Genomic DNA, 22,733 nt, shown 5'->3' with positions numbered 1-22,733 from the left:
TCTGTTTTTCTTTATCAAATCCATACATACAATTGTCAAATACACTGAAACATTTAAATGTATTGAAAATGGCTTCTGATATTTGCTCTTAATGGAAAGCATTTAGTGAAATACACAGCTTTTACAAAAAAAAAAAAGGCTGAGCAAAATTCTGTCCCCTTTCTCCTGCATAGTGTGTCCCCATGTGCTCAGGAATACAGGACAGTAGGGTGACTTTCAAAGAAACATTACATGAGATGAACATCTTAATAAAAGCATGAAGGAGGCAAGAATGGAAAATTGCTGTGTTAAGTTCTCCAAAAGAATGAGTTAGAGCTTTCATCTAGTGTCCTTATTCTGCACTGGGGTGAAATACCTGAAGTTGTAATTTGCAGTTATTCTTCCTCTTTGATCGACCATGTTCAATTCAAGTGAAGAATGTGGCGATATAACATTTCTAAGCCATACTGCTGAGGCTGTCAGGCACTAAAATGGAATTATCTAGCATAAAACAGATGTTCTATCTCCTTAAGTATTTACTATTTACTTTCATAAGCAGATAAAAACAAAAGCTGACAAAAAAAAAGTCTTAAACATAAAAAAAAAGAGGATGAGAAAGACAAAACCATTCAGAAAAAATATTGTAACTGTAAGCAAAACTGAGTGAAAGAAAATTAGAAGCACTAAAACTCCTAGGTGACAGAAATAGTGAAAGTTTGGATGAATATTTAACAAAGCTAAACATCCTGTTTAGCTATTTATTGTTCTTTTTATGAAAAACATAAAAGTTACAAAGCACACAGGTATGCTTCTCTCACTGGGAAATCAATACACAAAAGCTGTGTCATATTAAGGTTAAATTCAAAATACCTAAAGTTCATAAACAGATAGTTCTAAAACCAAGTTCCCTAACGATCTCTAAACTAGGGTTCTTGGTTGATAATACAATTCATTGAGAAATTTAGGTTCTATAACATTGCAGAATGAAAGGAGTTTCATTTCAGAATGTTTTTGGTACTGACTTATGATACTAAAGTTTTATGGCTTTTATGACATTGAGCAAAATGTCTACTTGAAAAACATAACAGAAGAACTTGGTTTTTCTCACTCACCTAAGGAATGTACAAACCTCACACGAGAATAAGGACACTTGTCAAGGACAACTGAATCTGTCAGATTGAAAGACCCAGATGATTCATCCCTCCTGTCTCTCTCTAGAAGCAATATTACTGATTTTCTCTGGCCCGGTGAGATTCCTTTCCCCAAGAGGCCTCTATGTGCCCCTTGAAGATCAGCCATCTCTTGAATGCCTCTACCTGAACTGTGCCCTGTCACTGTCTTACAGCACTATGGGGAACTTCTGATGATTTCTATCCCTGGTTTTGGACATATTTAGTGTTTTCTCATACCATGTTCAGCAATTTTTCCTCATCTCTTCTGTCATATACAGCTCAGACTTCTACCTGCAACCTTAGCAGAACAGTGCTTAAATAATGAGGAAAAACTTCCAATTACTTACCCTGGTACAATAGCATAATGTTCACATCTTTCCTCTCAGCCCAGCAAACAAGATACCCAGACTGAATTCCCAATGAAACTATTGGGTAACAGAAATCGACCTTTTCCTCTCTTTTAGGAAAACACCTTAACTGAGAGGTGATTCTGGCTACAAGGCAGAGGAAATGTTATTTGTTGTTCCTCTCTGGAGTTTTCATGCTCTCTAGTAAATAGTTACAGATTTACTAGTTCAGTCAGGCAACAAGAAAGGACATTACTCTGTAATTTCAGGGTTTGAAAAATCTGAGACTTTGATTTAGTTGTTTGGTTTGGGTTTTTGTTTGTTTGTTTATTTTTTGGGGGAGGGTAAAATAGAGAATTAAGAATAAAAGAAGCCCAGCAATCTCATCCCCAATCTGGTGTGGATTTACTGGAAAATCAAAGACTGTGTTTCCTGCATACTTTATAGCCACAGTGTCTGTGTTTCTCTTACTTAGTTTTATTACTCCAAACCCTTGACTTCTCTATTGCATAGTAAAGAATTTTTCACCACACAATGAAGCAACTTCAGGAGATTACGCAGTCCACTTCTGATTTCAAGCTTAGCTTTGATTTAGTTACCAAAGCGTTTTTGGAAATTTGAATCTCCTCAGTAATGAAAAGCACTAATTTGCTGGACAAACATTTCACCCATTAGGCAGCAATAGAAAGGGAGACTAAGCCCAGCTATTTAGGAAAGAAACCAACCACACGGTATGTTGGTGGAGTTCAAACATTTAGGCAAATAGCAGGAATTCTTTGACAATTTTTACAATGAGTTCCTTGGACAAGATGAATAAATTGCAGGGTCCGTAAGGATTACATCAGGATGTCAATGACAGCACACTCATCTTCATCAAGACTCAGGGCATCACTTCTGAGCAACTCTAGGAACTTTCAAAAAGTTTTACATTAATAAAACTTGTGGGAGTGGTGAGGATCCAAATATCTAATTTAGGTCAGAATATTAGACCTATTGGTTTCCATTCCACTTAAGCCTTAATTTAGACATCTAAGCTATTATCTGGAACTTGTCATAAGGTTATTGTAAATGTTTTTAAACTTTTCTAATCTGCAAGTTTTTCTCTTCTAGATGATCCACTGAATTTACTGATGTATAAATTTGAGATATAAATACCAGTTCTAATCTATAATAAAAATAAATATTTCATATTTGTTTCAAATCTTGTTTCTTTTGTGGCAAAAGTAACATCAGAGTTTAATAAATACATTGTATAAAGCAAACTACCCTTTGCCTGAAGGAATAGAAACAATAAAAAAGGACTTAAAAAACCCAAGTCACAATTAATTTTTTACAAGTCTCTTCTAATTTTAGTTTTAAAATTCCAGAACAACAATAAACCACATTGTTTCCTTACTTGATGGAGGGAACTGGAAATAATATGCTCAAGATTTCTTACATTAATAAAAAAGGAAATTAAATAAAAATGCGAGACTAATAATGAAAGCATGTACCTCAATCTCATAGAAATATATATTCCAGATTGTATGGAAATATTCTAAAATACTATTTTAAAATTCTTTCTTCTCACTCTCCAAGGTAAAGGAAAGAAAAGCTGAACTATAAATCTTATTAATTGGCATTGAAAGTGGTTTGTTTCAGTAAATATTACCTCAGTTTTATGGTTTATTATTCATTATCTTTTTTTTAATTTCTTTTTCAAAAGAGAGGTTAAATTCCACTTTTCCAGACTAGACTGTCTATGAGTTATTTCCTATGGATGCTATGTGACACTGCACCCTGAACATATCAACTTAAGCTCCTTGTAATTTCCAAACTACTTTGTGAATTGAAGTTTTTATATATATAACTATATTCTTTTTCCAACTAAAACATTGGTTGGACAAAGCATTCCAAAACATTGTAATTGGTTTTCTGTACCAATATAAGAACTACTAAGGGAGACAAACAAATGGAGGATGTGCAGAGGGCTAGGGGCAGGTGCTATGAGCTTGCATTGATACTAAATTCTTTATAAAATCTTTGAACATGGCAAGTTTTTGCTTAGACTTCCCTAATAGTGGATAGATGGAAGTAAATTTAGTCTGAAAGTTTAAACTTTTAGAAACCAGGACTTTTCACAGTCTTCTGTTAGTTATATGTGATATTATTTCAGGTATTTTTACTGGACATATAAAGCACAGAGACTGCTGCTCTAAAAATAGCTAACTCCTTAGAAATAGAGGCCAGAAACAGAAAAGGAACATGCAGAGCTAAGAATGAAGAATTGCTCTGAAGCACAGTGATAAATTTCTTGTGTGCTACTTTCCTAGGACCAGGTCATTTTTGGCCACTGTTTTGTCCAATATCAGAAGGAAAAGACTTGGCCATCTTGGCCAAAATCAGTGCTTTTGAGCTGGCCTGTCAAAAAACATTACTGGTGTCAAGAGTCATCTTTCTGCTGCTTTGCTGCATTCATCACAAATGATATTCCATTAATATGAACAGTATAGTAAAATACACTTTCATTTAGAAACATAGTTCTTATATCTAAAACATGTTCTACAGTATGTGGCACAGCTTTTTCTTGATTATAGGATAAGTCATTTTGGTCCCCAAATGTTTTCTTCTGTTGTAAAATCGAGCTTTATCTTATTGGTTTATATTTTAGAATGCCTTCTACTTCATATCATATTTCACTTATAGAAAGGTCTTGATAACTTTTTGTTATGGTTGTCAGATATAAAGTTGTTGTTATGCTGGAATGGACCTAGGAGAGAGCCACTAGGACGGTCCAGAGCTAGAGTACTGGTCCTGCGAGGAGAAATTGAGACACCAAGGGTTTTTCAGCCTGGAGAAAAGATCACTGTGGGGGAACTAAGAGCTGCAGCCATGGGGAGGTTAGCAAGGACACAGAACCAGGCCCTTCACAGCAGTGGGTGGATGGAGGACAAGAGAACATACACATGAATTAAACAACAAAAATTCAGAGAGAAGATTTTCTTTTCCTTTGTGGACAGTCAAATAGTGGGATAGATTGCCCAGGCAGGATGTACTGTTTCATCCTTCAAGTTCTCACTTCTTTTCAAGACCTAATTGGACACAACCTTGGGCATTCTTGTTTTACATCAGACTTGGTCATGCTCCGAACAGCACATAAGACTAAAGCCTTCCCAAGGTACTGCCCACCTGAATTATCTTATATCTCTATGAGAATGTGATTACCTTAATAGATTGGAAAAATATTCTTTTACTGTTTCTTCCAATTTGTGCACACAATGACTTGAAAATAACATGAGAACTTCCACAATCAGGTAAATTGCTTCTCATGAGTAAAGTATGTCTTTTATTTATCTTGTTATTAATTTTTCTGGATTCAAATATTAGTACTTCTTTCAAAGTGACAATCAGTATTTATATTTATTATATATTCATAGTATAGTTAAAAATATTTTAAAAATCAGTATAAATAGAAAATGTATAGACATAGAAAATAGAAATATGCAATATAAAAGGTAAACACCTTTAGTTTTTATTAAAATCTCTGTATCATCTTTTTTTTTTCCTTTCCACGCTTTTTGTTTTAATACATGATCAGTTCTGACCCACTGCTGGGCTTATACAGTAACTTTCTGTGCTCTTCAAAACTGCAATAAAATAAGCAGCATTATATTTAAAATAATGATGGTTCCTCTGAAGCATGAAGCTCTGCAGAAAATGTACTGTTGGGAAATCTGTGTCCTCAATGTTGCATGAAGTCAAAGCCACGAGGTCACCCTTGCTCCAAAGGATTTCTTTCTAAGTACATCATAGGAGACATAAAGATAGAAAAAGGTCAAATGCAGGAAACTGCACTCTTATTTTCACCAGTAGAGACCTTTTGGTTAGGTATCTTTGAACTTATGTATTTGTAGGTCATTTTGGAAGTCTGAGTTTTCCATCTCTAAGGGTTGTTTTGGATTCTTTCTGAGTTAGTTTTTTTGGTTTTTTTTTTTTTCCTTTTAGACAGCACATGTATGTTTAGATGGAATTTCAGTAATTCAGTTTGTGTTACTGGATACCTCTGAGCACGGCCTGTCTCTGTTTTCTTTGCACTGTGTATTTACAGGTACTGCTGAGGCCCTCCTGTGCCTGCTGTTCCCCTGGTTGAACAGATCCCTGCAGGGGGGAGGAATTCTCATGCACTGCTGCTCCTTTCCATCTAAGAGATGGTACATAGCACACTCAGACTCCCCAAGGTGAGCCCTACAGACATCAAGCAGGAGGTCCAGGTGCTGGAGCAGAGATTCCTCTGCAGTGCTGAGGAGATCACGGTGAAGCTGTTATCCCAGCTCTGCTGAGGAAGGTCTGCAGAGGAGTAGATAGCCAGCCTGTTCCCCGGGAAGGACCTCACACCAACACCGTGTGCCATGAGGAGTCTGCACGGGAGCAGACTGCTGGCAGGAATGGAGCCCTGTGAGGGACCGTGCTGGGACAGTCTTTTCCTGAGTGACTGCAGTCCATTCAGAGAAATGATGCTGCAGCAATTACTGTAACAAAGTCCTATGGGAAGGATGCACAGCAGAGCAGGTTTTGGAGGACAGTATCCCACAGGAGGGACTTCATTTTGGAGCAATGGATGAGTTTGAGGAAACAAAGAGTTATGAGCTAAACCCAACCCTCATGCCCCACCCTACTACATTGACTGAGGGAGGGGAAGGGGGTAGAACAGCTGGGAATAAAGCTTAACATGGGATGAAGAGGGAGGTGAAATAAAAGTGCATTTAGTTTTATTTGTCACTATCCTGATCTATTATTAACTAGCAGTAAATTAAATTAATTTCCTTAAGTCAAATCTGGTTTTAATCATGATGGTAACTGGTGAGTGAGCTCCTTAGTCTTAGCTTGTCCCAGAATCTTTTACGTTTTATTTTTAGCCCCTGTGCTCTTGCTAAGGTAAACTCACCACAGAAATTTATGAGAATTTTAACTTAGCAGAAAGGCTGAAATTTCATTTTGGGCAGCAATAAATTGATCTACAGAAGAGACATGCACATATAACTCCGTTTGCTCAATATTAAGCTGAGACAGAAGAGAACCAGAAGCAGAAGGAAAGAATCCTGAGGAGCCCCATCTGAAAGTTAAAACAAGTGACTAAGATTTTCTAAAGAGATAAATTTTATGAAACTGACAGTTGAAGTGCATTTTATCTTCAAAAATAATTAATCCAAGTGAAAAAAATACTGCAGATAAACTTGGATGTCAGAATTCTGAGGCCCATTTGAGAATTTTGTAAATTGCCAAAATTAGCTTTAAAGGCATTGAGGCTTGGAACAAATGAAAAATATTCTCCACCATTTTTTATTTGACACTTATAGGTTAGTAAAGGGGAATCTGTAAATTGAGGAAAATGCCTATTTGCTCAAGATCTTCTTCATAACAAACAATTCCTTTAATGTAACAAAAAGATACTTGAAGATGTGATCCAAAGCTGAATTAAGCCTTAGCTTTCTCTTGAAGAATGTATTAAAAAGAGTCCCTTCTTTTTCTTACTTCAAATTTCTCCCTTCAGAAGGAATAGAACTAGAAATTCCCTACAGATATATATAATCTACTTAAAAGATTGAGACTAAAAAAGTACACTCTGAGTTTAAGATTTCCAGCACAGGATTTTATTTAAGCATAATTATTTATTATCAGTGTCGTGCAAAAATAGTAATAGTAGTTACTTTTATAATTGTCTACACTGAAGTTTCAGTCCTAGAAATTTCTCCATATTTAAATTTGCAGCATCCTATGTCTTAAATAATGTTTGCAAAGCTAAATAAAATAGAGGAAATTATTAGAGAGAAAATTTTACAAATATTTGGAATAGTTTCAATTAATTTTTCCTCGTTTTCCTTTCATTAATATTTCAGTTACTTTGTGGAGAGGAAAAATCATTTTCAATGAGCATATTTCTCACTATTTGTACTAGAAATGCTTGTTTACTTATTCAGAAAGAACTTCTGTATGGCTCATTGTAGCAAGAATATCCAAGCTATAATTACAAAGTATACCTATAATTTAAACTCTTTCTTTTAAAAAGTATTTTATTTAATATTCATTTATTTTAGAATTTTGCAGTAATCTTTAACTGAGATTATTGTTGTTCATTTTATCTGTGAAGATTTTTAGTTGAATTTTCAATATGTAAGATCCTTTTTATAAAAAATTGCATAACTTTCCCTTGACCTTCTTTTTTACTAAAGAGCAGGGAATTCTACTAAAGGTCTCTTTTAATTTAAACAAGGAAGACATGTATAGGTTAATATTCACATCTTAGCAGGAAGTAGAAATGCTGCCAATGAAATCAGATGGGGTAATAATGGAAGTTTAGGAGTACCTGTATTGTACTTAACCATTTGGCTCAGAAATAACCCTTAAAACTTGCACTGAATACCTAAATATTACTATACACTCTTTACTTATTTCTCTTACTTTTGTTTTGTAGACTAATCTTATATTTTTATATCTTAATTTGGTGTTATTATTGATCTTAAGTCAAAATTAATATTAAAAAATAGTTTGATTCCAACATATGGTGTTTATGTGACGTAATCATTGCTTCTATTTTTATAAATGTATTAAAAAAAAAAAAAAAGACGAATTATCTTTTTGTAAAGATAAATTTTTCAGGAGTTTACATTTAAAAATAGCAACAAAAACATCACTGCCTTCTTTTGGATTGCAGGATTAGCTCTGTTACCATTGTACCCTGTCTGTCTATTTATTCTTCAGAAAGAAAAGGTAAAGCTCTGATGGGAACCGACATTAAATTAGGAAGGGAACAGATATGGTGAAGATGCTGACAAACACCAGCATGCAGAGAATAAATAAATACTTAATGAACCAAATCTGCCATCTCCAATTACTGCCCTTTCTTTCTTGACCCTGTGTCTTCACGAATTCCCATGGGATCGGGTTCTCACAAGAAAAGAAACGACAACAAATAACACCAATTGTCTGATATTGAAATATATTTGAGGAGTTGTTTACTTAACAGGGCACCTAAAAATATCTTGAAACCCTAAAACTCAAAATGTTTCACTAAAATAATGTTGGGCCGTGTTTTAAGACGGACTACCAAGAACTGCTGAGGTACCACATAGACGGTGGATGCAACAGCACTGTAGCAGTATGGTTGCCTACAGCTGTTGGAAAAAAGAGACATGAAGACTTTGTTGTAAACTTCTCTCCCTGTGATTAACCAGGTGGAGAAGAAGTCTGTGGCTATAGTATAGGTCAAAATTTATGAATATCTTAAAAGGAGACTACTACAAATTTCTTATGACATATCCATGTCCTACACGTGCTACATGGGTGAGTCCAAGCAAGCTGTGAACTGTCGCTCTATTAGGAGCGGCTGGGAATGAGCAACACAGACTCTCATGGAGCCGATAAGGAGAATGTCTCCGTAGTTTATTATTTCAGCTCTGTTTTATAGACTGATACGTGGAAAGTACAGAAAGGAAACTCTCATTGGTTAGCAAACCACTACATCACCATCATTGGTCAGTGGGGCACACTACCCCCTGACTTTCTCCTGCAAAGAAAACAAGAGACAGAGAAACAACACCTGCAGGCTGTTTTCTGTCTTTGAGGATTGTTTTGAATCCTCCTATGAATTTCTCAGGCTAGTCTCTCAGGCAGGACTAAGAGAGCTATATGGCCTGTAATTTCTACAGGCTCTCTGTTTCAGAGTTAGACACAGAGTCCACAGTGAATTGTATTAAAGAGTTTGGCAGCCTTCATTCAGCAGTTTTTTTCTAACCTGCTCAGTGTCTGAGAAGCCCCATCTACTTTAAATTTCAGGCAAAAATATTTTGAAAGGACTAAACCACCTAACTATTTGTGTCAAACATGGCTGCTTCGCTGGTAGGACTACAAAAAAGCACAGGAAGAATGACAAAAAGATGTCCCTGCTCCTAAACCTCTTGGAAAAATGTATCAATGCAAGACCCCTAATTGAGAAAATTTCTCAAGTACCTGGATGTACCTCTTTCCTGAAGCCACAGCACTCTTAAGTTACTAGTGAATAAATAACAGTCACACAAATGAGGAACAAAGGAAGTTTCTACAGCTCATATTCAGCACTGAGGGGAACATTGAGGACACTGAAGTAATATGAAGGACAAAGTATTGCCAGGTCTCTAAAAGCACACATATTTCATAAGGAAATAACTCCTTGATAGTGAAAAGGTAAATACTTAATAGGTAAATCCTAGCAATGTTTCAGAATTTCAGACCTGTCTTCAGAATTATGTGACTGAAGCCCAGAATATGCAGTTTTAGATAGATACACTGCCTCCTCTGGCCTTTTAGATTTAAAAGATTTTTTAGATGTTTAAGCCTCTATTGCTGTTAACAAGTGGCTTGTCCTCATCCTGATTTCTAGGTACCTCATTCAATTCCTGCTCTGCAGAAGAAAATGCAGTGAAAGCAGATTTTCATGAAATGTTTGGACCATCTGTTTTTATGCATATAGATGACTTGAATAAAGTGGACAAAGTACACTGGAAATGTTAAAAACACTTTAGAATACAAGGCAAGAACTGTAATTTCTAAAAAAAAAAAAAATTAAATTACTGTAAACACTGATGTTGCTATGTAAATATTTCAAGTAAAACCAGGAAATTTGGGGAAAAGTGTCATGTATGAGAAAAATAGAGACTAAGATATAAGTGCATTATTAAAACAAGTGTTATCCATATTGTATAGTTTGACTTGCATTATGACAGATCTGATATAAATATATGGCAAAGATGTTTTGTTTTGCATTAGGCATTCTGTTAAACAGCCTTTCTTTAAAAAATCTCCTTTTTTGCAGAAATGTTAACAATGATGAAGGTTCTGAAGCATTTTTATGTTATCACAGACCAACTGATACTGTGCTCTGAGTTTGGTCTCGTACTATACTGTACCTTTATTCAGGAGGGACACTGTGTACAGTCTCATAAGAGCCATTGAAAAAATTTTTATTTTAAAAATTAATTTTGAGGTACTGACTGTGGTCTTGTATATTAGTGTATGCATACATATTTGTGTAAATTCTTTAACTCATGTCTATTTTTTGCGGCTTCGTTATGTTTCTGAATCAGCTGAGTTTTGTGAAAGAACCATCTCTGTCCATATATTTGCATATGGCTGAATTCACTGTTGACATTCAATAATTATAATGAGCTGTCAGAATCTGTTTAGACAGGAAGGGTATGACTGATTTTCCTCCTCTGCATCTTTTCGTTACAGGCTCTTGGTGAGGAGAAGAAATCTGACTGCTTGCTTGGCTGCTCAACTGATTTGCTCTAGGGTACATTGAGAAACAGCTCAAAGCTTTTTAGTACTGCAGACAAAATTTGGGTTTGAGGTGACAGCAAAATGAATTTAAGGAGAAGTTGGGATCTTTTGAAAGGTTGATAATAGAAGGCAGAGGTTTGCCAAGGTCTAGAGCTGTTTTTCTAGCAGGTCATGAATGAGAAAGGGAGCCTGAAGAAGTTAGAAGAGTGTCCTGGAAATGAAGGTGCAATTAGAGGGCTCGGAAAAATTAACATGGCTTCCACAGTCCCATAGCTTGCTGGAAGAAATCTCTTTAACTCCACTTCTTTAGACTTTTTAACATCATTTTACACTCCTTCTTTCCTTTTTCCTGGGAAAATGAATAGAAGTAGTCTATTCTCCCATTTTACTTCCTATTTGGGCAGGTGATCCTCATCCTTAACACAGACAACAGTTTCCCTCATAATTATGTTTCATTTTCCCCCCATTTCCCTATCATCTGCCTTCACTCAGGACACCTGCTTTCCCTGCAGCAACCCCAGTGCAGCCACCTGTGGCCATGCAGCGAGAAAGGGAAGAACAGCATGAGTGGCACGGTGGAGGCTGGGCTGAGAGAAAGACCTAGGGAAAGCAGAACTCTGTCTGTCTCCCCCCAAGCTTGAAGGGATGGAGGAGGTGCAATAAGCCACACCACATGCTGTCAATTTTCTTTTAAAGAAAAAAAAGGAAAGGAAATCTCTCACGGGACATGTTGATCATATGGGTAGCCTGTATCTGACAAGGAATAGGAAAAAATAGCATTTTGCAGTTCTGTTTGACTTTTAGAAGTCATCCTTTTTGCAAATGTTCTTATGACATGTAACACTTAGCTTTTATGGTAGGCATGCATGGAAAATCATGGTGTTGTGATACAAGGACATAAATAAGTCTTGTTTGAATATATAAAAACATGCTATGCATGTTAAATTTAATTTCTACAATGTTTAGAGTACTTGCAAAGAAATGTTGAGCTTTGAAAATAGTCAGTGCCATTTAAAACAGATTTCATAGAAATTAGTGAAGTGAGAATTAGACAATTAAGATACACAACAGGATAGACAATTGTTTAATCAGTAGTTCAGCAGTTTTGTCACTGGAGTTATATCAAGGTAAAAAGCATCTGCCTCCATGTCATTACTAACATATAGGTCATTTGTTTCTTCCTCTATACATTTCTTTTTGTGCTGTGTTTGTACTGAGAAAGCATAATTTAACTGGTATTATACCTACTTTTTAATAGAGTTTTGACTAATAACAATTATCTGTGTAAAGAAGCATAAAAGAAATGCTCATAATTAGTCTTTCCTAATATTTTTCATCATTAATGATACTTACCACCAAGCACAAGAGAAAATAGAACCTTAAGGGAGGAGTTTATGAAAACAGAACCGATGATGATGAAGGAGCATTCATTACAAAGTTATCACCTTTGTGAATTGCAAACTCGTGAAAGACAAGCAAGTACTCCTGCAAAGTACCACTGTAATTCTTCTTAATTATTATTTCTTTATATATGTATTGGCTACCATAAGAGGCTGGAAAATAGTTTAGATAAACCTTCCTCCTAAGCCAGCAGGTTATGCTCTGTCTTTATTTTATGGACGATTTTTATGTGTGCACATACTTCCTTTTCTAGGAAGGAGAAATTGAGACTGTTTACAGCAGGCCTCTAAAGCTTTGTATCCCCTATGGTAAAGAAGTAATTTTTTTGTTTGTCACCTGTGGGTGTAATAAGCTGTGTAAGATACTATTTAAAATTCTCGTGGTTTTTTGCACATATCACATATTTTGAATTTATGTCCATAAAATAAAGTCACCCAATAGTAGTCTGAGAAAGCAGTAAGCTAGGGCATCCCAGAGTTGCAAAATTGTACCCTTAATTACTTTTGTCTTTACTTATGTGCTAATGTTTTAGTTTAATGATAACTGGTTTTCCAGTCAGTTGCAGACATACCCATTTCTAGTGCCTCAGTACCAAAATAACTGTGTATAGTATAATTTGGGTGATTTGCAGTATTGTAGGCAGTAAGCTACCTGGAAGCTTTCCTCAGTGAATAATGGAGAGATTGAATCCCCCAGGATCCTTTCCTAAGTCAGTGTCTTGCACATTTAGTAAAGATAACCCAGAAAACTTATTTTACTTATTCCATTTAAATGCTTGACCAAGCTAAGTTAATTACCTTGGCTTCCTTGGTTCTCTTTGAAGTCAGTGATGGTGCAGGACTAAAGTCTTCTCACTAAAGACCTTCAAATTAGGTAAGACTTGTTTGAGTTTGTATTTGCTCTTGAGCAGAAACTGTTAAATTATCTAATACAGATTCTTCCCAATTCTTGCCTGACTGTATTAAAAGCACAATGTATCATCCCCTATTGTTTTTCCCTCCATGGGATCTGCACTGAAATATTTACATGACAAAATAATTAATGAGTTCATGAGGGTAAAAAGAAAATGTCTGGTATGATGTCTTAGGAAATTGTGAAGATTTAGATGTATGAAGAAGAAACTAAGAATAGCCAAAACATTTGCTTCCCACACCTGAAAAGGAGCATTATTGATGGATCAGCAGGCAAAGACAGGGAAACTTAACTAATAGTAAAAGCAGTATTTCCTCAGAAGTTTTTCAAATTCCTTAAGGCATACACAATATATAGATATATAAATTTATGTTTTATGTATTTATAGAGTTTATGATTGGAGACAGCTAGTGAGAGGTACATAATTCATTGTCTGGAAAAGAAAAATATAAGTCAATCAGAATTCAGATTCTAACATTATCTTAAGTTTGGTGGAGATGAAGGAACAGCTAGACTTTTTTATTTTCCTCATCAGAAAGGATGAACTTAGGTATGACACTTTCCTCTTCCCCTGCACATTTATTAGATTTAAAAACACATTCCCTGCACGAAGCTACAGTAAGCATACAGAGCATGAATCATCATTCATGCTCCTTTCTGGTCCCTGAGATTTTCTCCTGTCAGCTGCTCTGTTTAGCCAGAGTAATCTCCTGCATGACAAGCTGGGTCAGGTGGGATGGTGGCATTGTTCCACTAGCTTTAGTTTGTCTCAGCTAACATTCTTTCCAAAAGTTTAATTTAGTGTAATCAAGTTAACCCAATTAGTTCTCAGTAGGGAACTCATTTTCCAAATGAACTTTATGTAGATGTATTTTCGTATTACTCTTTAGGTATTAGCTTTCACTTCAAAAGAATATAATGGTACAGAATAATGCAACATGACAATATATAAAAAATAAAGAAACTTCAGATGTTTCAGAAGAAGGACTGCAGTAGTGCCAAGCCATATGACATCACTGAATTTAAGTTCATAGACTAACAGAGAAATTACGATTGGAAGACACCTGAGGAGGTCATCTGGTTCAAATGCTTTGCTCCAGGAGAGCCACCAATAGCCAGTTTCCCATGATCATATTGAGACAGCTTTTGAATATCTCCAAGGATGGAAATGCCATGGCTTTCTTGGGCATTCTGCTGCAGTGCTTAGTTACCTTCACAGTAAGAAAGGTTCTGATATTCAGAGGGGATGTCCAGCCCAGGATGAGACTCAGGGTGTGACCTCACCAGTGCTGGAAAGGGGAAAAGGATCACTCTGTCCACTCAGCCTGATGGCGAAATTTCTCCTGATGCAGCACAGATACCATTAACCTTCTTCACCATAAAGGCACATTGCTGATTTATAGACAATGTGTCAGTCATCCCCCAGCATACACTGATGCAATTGTTGAATTTTAATTGCTAAAAATGAATTTATATCTTCTGGCTTATTCTGCAGTTGTTTACAGAAATGTCTTCAGTGCTATGATACATTAACATTTCAAATCCTTTTTAAACACATGAAAGATGCAATTAATTTAGTAGAGACACTAAAATGATAAACATCTTACACAAATTAAATATCCTTCTTAAAACCACAAGTAAACTCTTATACAAAGTTCCAGTGGTTTATATTTCCATATACAACGTACAAAAGAAGACAAAAACAAATTATTTTTAATACTATTTGTAGATCTTAATATGTGGAATCTTTCCTTTCATACATCATTTTAAGATAATTATGTTACAGACCATTGAAGCACTTAGAGAATCTGTTGAAGCTGTGTCCCTTGCTGGAGGCATATACTTTATATACCTTAGAAAGGAATAATTTATACCTTAAATCTTGAAACCAGTTTTATTTGGTTGTGATCATTACTCTGAAAGTTATTTCTCTATTCTTTCTTTGTTAATAGTCTCAGAAAGCACATGCTGAACTCCTTAACTAGTCCTGACTAGCAAGCACAGTTTTTGCTGATCCTACCTTGTGCCCATTACTGAATTAGAGTATTTTTCTTTTGTGATTCTAGAGAACTGAATTCTGATCTAATTATCCAGGCTCTTTTTACAGTAGAGAAACAATGAGATTGTGTGAAGATGTCAAAAACTTTCCTAAGCTGATCAGAACAGAAGCCTGAAATGACTGCTGAACTTCTAGGTGTTTAGATTGCAGATCTTAAAGAGTTAGGCAGTGTGAGTTGCATTCTGAATACAAGATCTAAAATTTATCTCAATTCTTTCCACTGAAGAATATGACATTCAGTCTTTAACAGCAAAATCATACCTTTAAATTTCAGTTTTATGCTTTTGGGACTTCAAAAACATAGCCCTGGACCTTTGTTTTTGTAATGTGTTTATATTGATGAAAACTTGTCAAGAACTGAAGCTTGGTTAGTCTACAGTTGGCAGTAAGTTTGAGGAAATAGTCTATTAAATAAAGTGCTAAGAAATAGCTAAAATTCTTCTAAATAACACAATGGAGAAAAGGAAAGAAAAGCAAAAAGCATCTGTTTCATGAGAAGAGTCCACTGATGTGTTGTAACAGTTTGCCTACTCAGGAGGGATTGGGCTTTCTTCATCTTTCCTCTCACTTAGATACCAAATTTTAAGAAATTCTAATTAGAGTCCTGACACAGCACTTGAAAGACTCTGTCTGTCCTTCAGTTCTAGGCTTGTTGCTGCTCCTACCAGCTGTGCAGCAAAGAGCATAGATTAAAACATAGAAAGTGCTTATAATAGCAGAGAACAGGCAGCTCGTCCCTCCGGGAGAAGCTTGGCTGCAGAGATGAATGGATTTTTCTAGAAGAGAAAGAATTGTAACCTATGCCCGTCCATGCTTTCCTGATTCCCTTGATCACGAAGCAATAGCTACAGTCCTAAAAAGTCTTAAAAGCTTTGTGCAAGGACTGCAACCACGTATCACAGCTTCCATACAACAGTCAGTTAATGAGAATAATTTAGCCTAAGTGGGAGCTGGTGTATCTGGACTAGGATGAGCTTTGTCATTAATTATACTACTGCCCACATGGCCAATAAAAAACATGTCTACAAATAAACATGCATAACATCAGGTAGAATTTTGACTTCCATCTCCCAACTCTTTTCCTGCATTAGGAGGAAAAGTGAGGTATTACAGAGAAGATGGAGTTTTTCACAATAGACAGGCATGGTAGGATGATACTGAATTAGCATAGACATATAGAGCACTGATCAGGAAGAAGACGTAGTACATTCTGTGCATCCTAATATGTATGGGAAACACATTTGCTCCCTGATCCACTCAGATGAATTTCCTGTTATCTCAGCAGGGCTGAAAACCTGGAACCCTCTAAAGCATTTTTCCCTAATGATAGTAGCACTGTTGTCTGCCTCAGGACAAATATGTATCTACATTGACACTGCAGCAGAGCAAACAAAAACCAAGTGTGTGTGTGGGGTGTGTTTATTTTGTTGCTTTTTTTGTTTGTTATTTTTCTAAGAAATTAAACCAGAAATAAAAATATGGAGGAATTTCCATGCTGTGGATTTTTTCTTTCAGCAAAATACCTGAGCTCATCTTCTAAAAAACATTGTTCTGTAAAATATCATTTTTATATGCTTGGTGCTAGAGCCTGACATATTCTGATCAAACCATGTTTAGCCCCTGAGGAACATTCATGAGCTACCATAATTATGCATGTACCCATGGTATTTTTCAGATCATGGCTTCAGAGTTTTAGTTAGGAATTTAGTTTTCTTTTTGTTTGTTTTTTTTTTCTTGTACTTAATCCCCAAATATCATGACATATATATCAATGGCATAAAAATGTTGAATTTCCAAGTGGTATGTATTAAAGTTTTCCTGTGTTTTCTTCCATGAAAATCAATGGTTTATCTCAAGATTCTTGAAAAAAAAAGTGCAAACCCTCCAACATCACAAAGGTCTTACTGTTTGATTAGGGGAAGCTATCTCTAGATAGGCAAATATTTTGAAAATTAAGTTTTAGAATAGATTTTATATCTATGTATATAAAATAAAATAGTCACAAGTCATTTTATCCCTGTGCCTGCCAGACTGTCTCAATACAGTTCTTGACATGGAACTTATTTTGCTGGGTTTTGCACCAGACTGCTGCTGTGGATTCCTTGCAGTCCTATTGCAGTCACTGGGGACTCAAATTTGGACAGAAATCCATGTGTTGAAATGAAATTTGTTGAATTTTCAACATCATAATGTTGGCTTCCTTTACTTGTTTCAAAAATGCTCTCAGAAGAAATCTTAAAGTTTAAAAAAAAAAAAAAAAAATAAGATACAGGCATACCCAGTGAAAAAGCTGCATATTTGCCAGAGAGCAAAAATCAGAAAGCACAGCTGTTTGGAAGCAGTGGCATATGAAGCAAGGGTGAAAAAAAATGCACCTTCATTAATCACGTGCGATAGCTGTAACGGGTAAAACGTTATGTTTAGATGAAGATATAAGGTTGCCTGGTGGATCCTTTGACAGGGTTTCCTGGCAGTTTGTTAAGGACATGACTTTACTCTGTACTTAGCCTCAGGTTTACTGTTCACTGGGCTAACATTAACAGGAGGCATTGCAAGGTGACCTTTTCAGTCTCTTGCAGTTTGCATCATTCTTAAGCAATTTGGTAAAGGAACAGCATTAGCACTGGCCTTAGGAGAGATGAACCAGTTCTACTTCTCCTGCCAGGTGAAGAGGATTTAGCTCTTTTTATGCCTCAGTATGATGGGATGAACTGTACAACAGCCTGATCTAGGAGATACTATTTCCTACCACCTTGTGAACCTTATGTTCCAGGTAAGAGATTCTGAAAACTTGCAAGGGATCTGTCTGGGCTCTGAAGGGCCTGCTGTTCCCTCCTGAGTGAGGAAGCCTGAAGCTAACTCTTCCTAGGGGTAGCTGCAGGACTCCCAGAAGCAGAAAAACAAGCTTCAAACACCCATGCAGGAGTCTAGCAGGGAGTTTCAATCTTATTTGAGAGAAACCTGGCAATGGATGTTAATGGAAATAATCCTTGGACAGATTTTATAGGAAAGTATGGAGATAAGTTACATGCCAGCACAGTGTAAATAGAGGAGCATAATGGTGACATGAATTAATGACATGTAATGAAGTGCTAAGCACTGCTATTACTGCTTCTTCCCAGCATGTCTTAAACATCTGCAGCTGCTGCTGAAACAACTTGCAATAGAGCTTTATTTTTTTAAGAGTTTAGTAGAAATTGTACAGGGTTTTACAATAAGCTGACAGTTTATAAATTCTATTTCAATTCCCCCATTATACGATATACACACTTCATTTTACTATTTGACAGCACATGTTCACTCAACTAAATCGTGCAGGATAAATCACCTTCTGTGTTCTCATGTCATAGCTCTGTATCAAGGGATAAATCACTGCACTTTGAGGCCTCCCTGAATGAATATAGAGAGTACCTGTCTGAAAACTATCTGCACACCAAAATAAGCCCAAAGCTCCTAGAGAACCTTAATTGATATCACCCCATTTATGTGCAAATGATGGGAGATGAATTCCCTCTGATAATATTAGTGTGATGCATTACTGAAGAAAAAAAAAAAAAAAGAAGGAAAAGATAAGGTATCAGACTGTTAAATGGTAAGGTAGGAAGAAAGGACACGTTCCCTGTGTTCAGCTACCAGCTACTGGACTACTTTCTTGGGTTTTTTTCAATCTAGGAACGGAGACCAATCCTGTATTCTTACCCACTGTTCTGTGTAGGAAAGCCTGGTTATTGTTTTCAAATTAGTTGATGCTTAAGTATAATTAATACACTGTTCACATGTATAAAAGCAATTAATAAAACCCAAGAGAAACAAATATTCATTGTTAAGTTCTAAGGTAATGTAGGTAATTTTTAATTATTGTATATCAGTTATGCAGTGGAAATGGAGATAGTACATTCTCAATAAACATTTCCAAACATCTGAGCATTTTAATTAGCTAATGGGTAAGGCTATTAGTCCACAAATAGTGGACTAATGTGATTAGTTCACAAATTAGTGCAAAATAGCATAGGAGAATAAAGATTTGGCAATTATAGATCCAGGAATTAATAAATCAGAGAATTATGCATGTACAAAGACAACAACCATGACTTTTGTATTAGGAAAAATAGTTGAGGGTATATATTTATGCATTTCTGTATTCTGCTTTTTAATTTACATAATAATAACATCACAGTGGCTACAGGCCAACAAATCTGAATGAAAATGCTGGTCTACCAAGACTATCTTTTATTTCTTTACATTTGAATTTTTAAGTTCCAATGCAATCTCATAAATTATCCATTCTTAATGACTTTTAACTGTATAGTGAAAGACACTGAAGATAGCCAGTTAAAAACTTTTCAGAAGGCTTCTAAAATGTGCATTGGGGTTTATATTAAACTTGCAGGATGTGTATATACCATAAAGAGTACTTATTTAGTTTGACTTCAGAGTAAAAATCTAAACCTTATACATATGAATTTAAAAGTAAATAAAGATTTTTTTCAATTTAACAATATAGCATTATGTTTCAATTCTTGCTAAAAATTATTTTAAAATCAATTTAAATGAAAATAATATAATGATGGAATCAAAATTAATTGTTTAAGTTCATTTTTTACACAAAAAATTACATTTCCTGTAAATAAGTAGCTATTATTTTGACAAATATTTTTATTCTCATGTAAGGAAATATAACTGCTCAATAAGGAGATGCTTGCAGGTTTTGGTACTCATATCTCTTCAGAGTCATAGTTAATAGATATGGCACATGGAGGTTTCCATGCTTATGATACTGAGATAGCCTTTAAGAAGAATTTAAGTATGTGAAAGGCTAAGATACTTATTGTTTTATGATGTTTTTGAAAGCCTTCCTAATACATTCATTAAATTAAAACTTTTCTAAGTAGTATTGAAAATCTCAGGGAAAGATTTATGCGTAAAAACTTTTTTAGGTAGCATCACTTCCCTGCACGGGAAAAAAATCTGTGCTAGGAGGTATTGACACAGTATTTTGTATTTCTGTGAGCAAAATTAGGTGTTTAAGTATCTAAAGAGAAGTTCAGGCAACTGCCGTGCTTCATTGTTGAATGCTTCTAGATGCTTTAATGTGATAGGCTCATGGATAAAAGATATACATATATATGTATATTATATTTATATAAATATGGATACTCAAAATAAAATATTTTGAAATTCATCTTAACATAATGCAGATATTTTCTCCCTTGTTCATGCATTTTTTATCTAGACAAAATTTGATTTTTAATAGCTGTGTAAATACAAAAGTAATCTGGTAGTTATGAGTTCCTGTATCCTTTTTTTTGTAATGTAAACCAGCCTTTCTATATTTTTAAGCATTGCTTCTTCAGTGGTAAATAAAGATCCAGTGTGGACTACCTTCCCCCACAGTTACATACAGAGTTGGTACACATTCCCAAAACAGCATGCTGAGATGTGCAGCTTGTGCACTATAACTACAGTAATGTCTCAAAATCAGAAGTAACAAGGGCTTTGTCCCTTCTTCCCTCTCTCCCTCCCCATTCTGCTCTTTATTTCTGTCATTCATGCCTTGTTATGATCATGGTGCTAGCATCTTGTGCACAGCACTGAGGTCCTGTGAAAGACAGGAAATACTTATTTCTTCATAATTACATTTCCCTTGCAACAGACTCTGCTAGATTAGATGAAGAAGATGGAGAGATGGCAGATCCTCTCATTCTCTAAGCTGTTTATTGTTGTCAGCTGGATGCTGCAATTTAACACGTCTTTCTTTCAGTATGTCTGTCACCGGAGTATGTAGGAAATTCCCAGAAACTCTGCTGACATTTCTCATACACTATTTTCATACTTTGTAATAAAATGGAAATAGGTGAGCAGAGTTCTTTGTTTTGGTGTTAGTCTGTCAATATTTGTTTGGAATTTCTTTGTTCATGAGTGTTCAATAGATGTCTTGCCATGTAGTTTTATCACAGGCTACAAACATTTAGAAATACACTGCACTCTTGAAGGAGAAGTTTCTAGGATTGCATTTATTTAAGAAAGTTATTTATTTATTTTTTTCATTTATTTCACAAACTTAGCTCACCGTATTAAAGGAACTTCCCCTTTTTTTTTACAGAGAAGCATTGGCTTGACAAACATCTCCCTTGTGTCAGAGCACCAGCATAGGTTCTGTGCTCCTAAAAGGGTGTACCAAGAGAGGCAGTTCTCCAACCTGTTTTCCTCAGGCACAGTCTCACCTCTGCCCATCTGGCAAGCCTGGGCTGGCCATACAGAGCAGGTGTTGTTGCCTGTGCTTCTGACCAGGACACAACCCCACACTTGCTCCTGCCTCACAGCAGTGCTCCTCTACCTTGATTCCTGCCTGATTATCAGGTCAGGTTTCAACTATAGTCTGAAAAAAAAGAAAATATTCCCTCAATTATTTTTTTTCAGGAAATGGAATTTCATCAAATCAGTGGTGCTGGAGAGGCCTTGAGAGGCTTTCTCAGTGAGAATACTAGCCCTAGTCACTGCTGAAGTGTCTTTTCTGGTGCATTGGACTTGTCACTACCCTGGGAATGTGTAGTAGATCTACCATAAATAGGAAAAAGAAGAACAGTACATCACATTTTCAGTCTCTTCTTCAGTTTCATTTTTGTTTTTGTTTGTTTTTGTTTGGTTGGTTCTTTTTAACTTCATAACAAAGATCTGGACTAATTTCTTAATTCTAAGACATTAAATTCAGTTTACCTGGAGTTCCCCTTTTAAATCTGCTTAACTTCTTCACTCTGCATTTTTTTAAAACTTTGGAACTACATCTTGTTTTATCAGTTAGAAAAATACAAGAAGAGATAACTTTAAAATGTAAGCTTGAACTGCTTTCCATCAATGTGCACTTAACAGTTTCTTGGGTTTGTTTCAGACTTCCGTATTTATCCTATATAAAGAAATGAAAAGAACCACCTTTTCTTTCTGTGAACTGCTGACACTTTCTGCAGTCAGTAAAATATACCACTAGCCTAGAAATCTCTCAACACTGTTAAATTTTAAGAAAAGAAAATAAATTTGAGAAGAGGAATATCAGTACCCAGGAAATATTCTGAGGCAAAAACCAGAAAGACCATCAGGGATTATGTGTACATTGAGTTTCAATCTTTTTTTGAGAACTCTTTTTCCTTTAACCAAAATTTCAGATAACTCAGATGTAACTGCAAAGGGTGAGACCTGAGCTTGTCCTCACCATTGTTGAGAATGAACAGCAATGCCCAGGAACATGAAAACAGTTTTTCTGTGAAAAATGAACTTCATAAAAATGAAAAAAAAACCCAAACAAAAAAAATCACAGTTTTGAATAACAATGGTTAAATTTAAAATTTAACCAGGACTCAAGAAAATAAAACTAGCTCAAGGAATTCTTATATGAACTCACCTACATATTTGCATGCTTATTTGAGGTATATTACTGTTGTCCTGCATATTTATATTAGTTTGCACTGTGAAAAGTTTTGTAGACTATGAGAAGAAAAAGGTATTCAACTGCTTGTGTACAACTGTCAGATAATCACATCATATGATACTGGTTGACATTGTTGTTTTTATTGT

Source organism: Cyanistes caeruleus, chromosome 3 (assembly GCF_971803275.1).
Source record: "Cyanistes caeruleus chromosome 3, bCyaCae1.hap1.1, whole genome shotgun sequence".
Taxonomy (NCBI): domain Eukaryota; kingdom Metazoa; phylum Chordata; class Aves; order Passeriformes; family Paridae; genus Cyanistes; species Cyanistes caeruleus.
Note: the sequence above shows the minus strand (reverse complement) of the source record.